This window comes from Chenopodium album, chromosome 22 (genome assembly GCF_948465745.1).
Source record: "Chenopodium album chromosome 22, dcCheAlbu1.1, whole genome shotgun sequence".
Taxonomy (NCBI): domain Eukaryota; kingdom Viridiplantae; phylum Streptophyta; class Magnoliopsida; order Caryophyllales; family Amaranthaceae; genus Chenopodium; species Chenopodium album.
Genome location: NC_137855.1, coordinates 24,739,628 through 24,746,318, shown reverse-complemented (window position 1 = coordinate 24,746,318; position 6,691 = coordinate 24,739,628). Strand labels below are relative to the sequence as shown.

The following is a 6,691-nucleotide window of genomic DNA, read 5'->3' as shown; positions in this document are numbered from 1 at the left end:
GGGCTAAGAATGAGAGCCAATTGAACCATCTAAAAGAATTTGAAAAATATTGCAACACCATCAAAGTCAATGGGGTTTCTCAAGAATTCATCCGCCTCAAGTTGTTCCCTTTCTCTCTAATAGGAAGATCTTTGGAGTGGCTAGACAAAGAGGTGAAGCCCAACTCCTTGAGAACTTGGGACGATGCTACAAAGGCTTTCTTGTCCTGCTTCTACCCCCAAAAGAAGACGGCGGAGGCAAGAGCCTTGATTCAAGGGTTCAAGCAAAGGCCGAGTGAAAGCCTTTACGAAGCATGGGAGAGATTCAAAGAGTATCAAAGGGAGTGCCCTCACCACGGAATCCCCACATACCAAGTGATCCAAATCTTCTATGGCGGTATAAGTCCCCAAGGCAAGTCATGCCTTGATGGAGGGGCCGGGGGCCCTATCATGAACAAAACCGAAGAAGAAGTTGTGGACATCATTGAGGACGTGGTGACATATTATAGGGATTGGCAAGATGGGGAGAGGGACTCTTCAAGCAAGCAATCTTCAATATACTCAGTGGACCATCTAAATGCAATCAACAACCTTTCCTCCCAAATGACAAACTTAGGAAAGGAGGTCACCGCAATCAAAGCTAAGTTGGAGAGCACTTCTTCCCCTTCTCAAGCTTCGAATCTTCCCTCCCAATTTAAGGGGAGAGGTACTCCTTCTAACTCTCAACCCCTTCCCTCTTCACATAATATGCCTTTGGGTTGCTTGTTTTGTGATGCATGTGGATCGTATGATCATGACTCTAGTGCTTGTCCTAATGAATGTGTTGATGAATTTGACAACAATGAGTGTGAACATGTTAATTTTGTGTCAAACAACAATGTTCAAAGGTTTGATAATAAAAAAGGCCAATGGAATAGGAATTACCAAAACCAAGGCAATTTTGACAACTATAATCATAATGGTGGTTATAGGAACCAAGAGAATCAAGGTTCTCGTGGTAACCATAACCAAGGTTATAGTAGCCAAAATCAAAGCCAAAATTATGGTAATCAAAATCATAATTATGGTAATCAAAACCAAGGTTATGAAAATCATAACCAAGGTAATGGAAACCATAATCATGGTGGTGGTAACCATAATCAAGGTTATGGTTCAAACCAAAATAGGAGTAATTGGAACAATCAAGGAAGGAGAAATTTTCAAAACAACGCTCAAAGAGGTCCCCCACCCGGTTTTGTTCCAAAGACTCAAGGTGAAAATTCCTATTCACAACCTTCTTCTCCTAGGACTACTTTGGAAGAGTTGATTGATAATCAAACCAAGATCATTAACACCTATATGGCGGTTAGTGATAAGAAATTCAATGAGATGATGACCCACAATAAGATGCTTGAGACTCAAATTACCCAATTAGAAAGCACTATAAAGGATTTTGCTAGTCCTTCATCTTTGCCTTCCCAAGGTGTTGAACCAAAGAAACCCGTGTACTCTATTGCCACAAGTGGTGGAAATGATTTTGATGAGGGAGTTTCTTGTTCAAAAGAGGGAAGAGATGAGAGTGGTGCTAAGGAGAATGAAGTGGAGAGGGTTGAGTGTAAGGAAATCTATTGTGAGGTTGACAAAAGAGAAGAGTGTGTTGTTGAAAAGATGAGTGAGGTAGAGAGATTTCCCGATCTACCATATCCCCAAAAATCTTTGAGATTCAAAATGGATGAGCAATTTGGGAAGTTCCTTGAAGTTCTTAAGGATGTTCATGATTCTACACCCTCTACCGAGCCAATTCCCGACATGCCTAAGTACTCCAAGTTCCTTAAGGAGATCTTAGAGGAGAAGGAAGATTTTGATGAGGGTAGTTCGGTGGAAGGAGCGAAGTGTTTTAGTGCTCTTATCCATGGTGAACTTCCGAAGAAGATGGAAGATCCGGGGAATTTTTCAATCCCTTGTCAAATTAAGAAAATGCTTTTTGAAAATGCTTTGTGTGATCTAGGGGCTAGTGTGAGTATTATGCCCTTTTCGGTCTTCAAAAGGCATGATCTAGGCGAGCTTCAACCATCTAATATAACACTTCAATTGGCCGATCGTTCTATTAAGCTTCTTAAGGGAAGAATTGATGATGTTCCTTTAAGGATTGGAGAGTTTGTCTTTCCCGTGGATTTTGTTGTTTTAGAGATTGAGGAGGATGAACATATTCCAATCATTTTAGGGAGGCCTTTCTTAGCTACCTCGGGAGCTTTAATAGATGTCAAAGGAGGTCAAATCACTTTGAGGTGTGGGAAATTAGAAGAGAGTTTTAAGTTGAAACCAATGCATGAGTCCTTATCTTGTGTGCAAGATATCGCATGTGCTAGTCTTTCTCGTTCCATTGATGGTATGTGCATGATTGATTCTTCTACTAACGATGTTTTTGAGATTGTTGATGATGTTTGTGCAAGTCTTAATGATGTTAGTGAAGAGGAATTTGTGATTCAAAAGCCAAGGGATGAGAAAGAAATTGAGTTTCTAAATTGGTTCAAGCTTAATTCTCAAGATGAAGAGAAAGCTTCCATGACTAAAGATGTTGAAGTCAAGCCAAAGAAAAAGGCCCGTGACTCGAAGAAAGCATGAAAAAGAAAGAAGTTGAGAAATGAAAAAGAAGAATTTGAAGAGAATTTTGTGAAAATTTTATTAAGCAACGATGAGAAGTTGCTCAAAGTTGGAGAAGATTTTGCTATATCAACTACCTTGAAGAAGGTGGTATTCTTTTATCCTCCATGATTAGGAGGAAGGGTCGAGCTTAGGACCTTAAGCAAGCGCTTCCTGGGAGGCAACCCGGAGTTTCTAACCTTTCTTTGTGATTTTTGAATTTTCTCATTTTTGTTTCTTTTATTACTTTGTCTTTTCTTTTACTTTTCTACTTATTTGGATTTTTAGGATGTCCTTTTCCGAGATTGGAATTCAACAAGTATGCATGATGAATAGAAGGTGTTCATGGCACAAATCATATTTTGTTCGATTCTAGTCGAAATTTGAGGTAAAAGGGTAAGAATTTTAGAGAGGTAAGATAGGAAATTCATGTTTTAAAAGTTGGAGGAAATTGATACTTAGTGAATTTTTGTGGTGTGCACATGAATTTTCAACTTTGAGGGCTTTGAAAATGATTTTACCTACTGCCTATGTTGCTCCTCATCACCATCATGATTCATGTGCGCACCAAAATAGGCAGTAAGTATCAATTTTTCGAGAAAAAAAGAAGGAAGGGAGACGCACAGGGGTGTGCGGCCGCACACGAGGCTGGTGCGGGCGTACAGCTCGCGTGTGCGGGCGCACACCATTTCTGTGCGGCCGCACGCTGCTGGACGTGCAATATATCCTTCTTCCTCCTTTTTCCTCCCTTCATTTCAACATTTCCTTCATCTTCAACCTCACGGCTTCCCCTTTCAAAACCCTCTTGTGCGCACCTCTTCCTCCCTTATTCACCATCAAAAATCACTCAAATCCTCACTAAAATCACTCTATTTTTACTCAAAATCACTTACAAACCTTATTACACTACAAATTCCTTACAAATTCACCCAAATTTCACTCACTCTCTCTCCTACTCTTGGTGGCCGAAAATAGGGGCTTTTGTTAGGAGTTCAAATTGCTTGCTCAAATTGGTTAATCTTGCTTCTTTTATGGTATAATCACTAATCCTTGCTTTAATTTTGCCATTTATATCATAAATTTGCATGGATTACAAATTTGTATGAGCATGAATAGTGTAGTATTGATTTTGTGATTTTTGATGCTTGATCTTGATTTTGGTTGTGATTTGGTGATGTTTGTTGATTGATTTTTCATAACATTGTGTTGTTTGTTGATTTTGTAGTGATTCTCATCATCTTTGGTTGAAATCTTTTGAGTTGAATTTTTTGAACATTGGTAGTATATGGTGATTTTGGTATTGGTCTTGTGGTTGCTCTTAGATTGTTGAAAAGGAGTTTTTCTTGGATCATTGGTATTGTTGATTGGTTTGGAATTGGTTTGATTGAAAAGAATTGTGAATTTGGAGTTTGGTGATTTTGGTAGTAAGTGGTGAATTTGGGTGTGGTGTTCTTGGTTCATTGGTTTTGCTACTTGTTAGTTGTTGGTGATCTTCTTAGCCTCTCAAAATGTCTAAATACCTCAAGAAACTCACCAAGAAGCGGAAAACCGATGTTAGCATCGATGAACCTCCTCGCCCAAGTACCTCCTCTAGGCCTAGTACATCCTCTAGGCCTAGTACTTCTAACCCTTCCTCCACTCAAACACGACCCCCAACCTCTCTTCCCAAAAAGAAAAACGTCACCGATAAACAAAAGACCTTCTACCAAAACCTGAAAGATGAAAGAATCCTAAAACAAACCCGCCACTACTTCCAACCCGATATGCTGAAGTTGGGTATTGATAATGATGTGCGGTCGTTGCTTTTAAATCTCAGATTGGGTTCTTTCATCACCGATGCCTACCGCACCTATAAGGAGCCTACTTTGGAGTTCTTGGCTACCTTAGAGCTTGTACCCGTAGGAGGGGTATATAGGGTGCGTTTCCAATTGTTCAACCACATCTTTGACCAATCATTGGAAGAGTTGAACGCCGCTTTGGATTTTGATCCCCATGGGGATATTGTCAACGTTGAACACTTCATCTTCCCGGAGTATGATCAAAACTCATGGTGGGAAGACATCTCCGGTGGTAATGAGTTTATCACCAACAGGGCTAAGATCTCAGAGGTGTACCAACCTTGCCTTAGGGTTGTACACCGTCTTTTGGGCTATGTTTTGTTCCCCAAGCAAGAAATGGGGAAGTTGAGTAAATTGGAGCTCAAGGTCCTTTGGTTGTCTACTCGCCCGGAGTATGTAGGCCGGTTGAACTTGGGCTATATCTTTGCCCAATATTGCTTGGAACTTCGCAAAAGGAGGACGGGAGAGATCCCATGTGGGGGTATGGTAACTAGGCTATTGACTCGCCTTGGCCTCAATGATTATCTCCCATTTTGTAAGGAGATCGGGGATGCAGCTTCTATCTACCTCGATATGCAACAATTGGGTCAAATCCAATTTATCTCCAAGGGCTTTAGTGAAGGGAGATATGAGTGGCTTAGGGGCAACGAGCATTGGTGCTACTTGCCTAACCCTAGCTTGACTTCTTTGGCCAGGACATGCCAAGTCCTTCCGGCATCCTAACTTTGACTCCGAGGAGGATGAGGAAGAAGATGATGAAGAAGAACAACAAGATCAAGAACAACAACATCAACAACAACAACATTATTCTCCACAACAACAAGCTCCTCATGAGCAAGAGCAAGGGCAACATGCTTTCGCCAATGCAGATTTGAGGGCTCTTAGTGAGCAAATGAGTGGATTGAAAATCCACGTGGATGGCATGTACGATCAAGACTTTGGGGCCATCTATGACCAAATAAGAGGTATTCAAGAGATGTAGCAAGGTATGTTTATACAACAACAACAAATTTATGAGGCGGAAGTTAACCATGGGAACATTACTCCCCCGGTTAACTATCCGTACTTCCCGCCCCAACAAGGTCCTCTACCTTCGTTTGGGCATCCTTATTGGTCGGGGCCTTCTAACCCCGACACCGAGCGTCACTATTACCCGGACGAGCATGGTAACTATGATTACAAGGCTCCGGGTGGTAGTGACTATAGGGGGGATCCTAACTACCCCCATGTCCATCCCAACCACCCCTTTGATCTCACTTTGCCCGATAACTTCACCCCTCTTGCTCCTTGGCAACAAGATCTTTTCAAGGGGCATTATGGGTGGCCCGAGGGGTACACCGGAGGATCGGAGCCTTACCCTCATCCCTTCGATGACCCCGAGCGCAACAGAGACCCCGATGGGGCCGGGCCAAGTGGGAGTGGTGGTGGTGGTAATGGTAGTAGTTATTAGTTCCCTTTAGCTTCTCATGCTTTTTACCTCCATCCCTTATATTTTTGATACTTGCTTTGTTTTGATCGGGATGTTGAGATGTATTTTCTATCTAGCTTGGGGGAATTAATAACTTGCTCGGTGAACATTTTGTTGTTGTGTACATATCTTAGTTGCTTGCATGTTTATTTTCATTCCTCTTTTTGGTTTCCTCATTTTCTTGATCTCTAGGCTACTTTCCTTGTAGCTAGCTTGTTTGCCCGATTCGCTTGGATGTTTGTTGTTTGTGGCGATGTTTTGCTTGGCATGTTGTTGTTGATGATCCCTTATATCCAAATCCCTTAATCCAAATCCCTTAAATCCAAATCTTGTAGTTTAGAGTAGTTCTTTAGTTAGTCTAGACTTTATTTCTTTTATTCTTTCTATTCTTTGGTTTGTTTAGCTTTTCTTTCCTTTAGTTGTATATACTTTTTGCTTAGTTTATTTTCCTTTTATTTGTTGTTTTCTTTTATTTGTTTTGAAGTTACTAACCATTTTCTTTGTTCATAGTTTCTTTTATTCCTTTTTCTCACTTGGTTTCTTGAAGAGCTTATGGATATGGCATGCTACGAGGTGGTTTCTAATCGCTTCACTTATTTTTGCTAAGCTTGGAACCCCGGTGAGACCTTTCTTATTTTCTCTTTATTTTCCTTGGTTGCATAGGATAGGATTAGTTTAGGAGAAGTTGAATGGTTCGAGGATGGATGCTTGTTAACACGTAATGTGTTTGGGATCGGTGACTTTTTTGTCTATCGATCACTTGTTTGTCGATTGGGATTTTTATG

The 6,691-nt window shown here is 40.9% G+C and overlaps 1 pseudogene; it reads right to left on the bottom strand.

Moving 5' to 3' along the window:
- Positions 1-241: 241 nt before the first annotated feature.
- On the bottom strand, positions 242-340 carry LOC145606406 (small nucleolar RNA R71; annotated as a pseudogene).
- Positions 341-6,691: the final 6,351 nt, after the last annotated feature.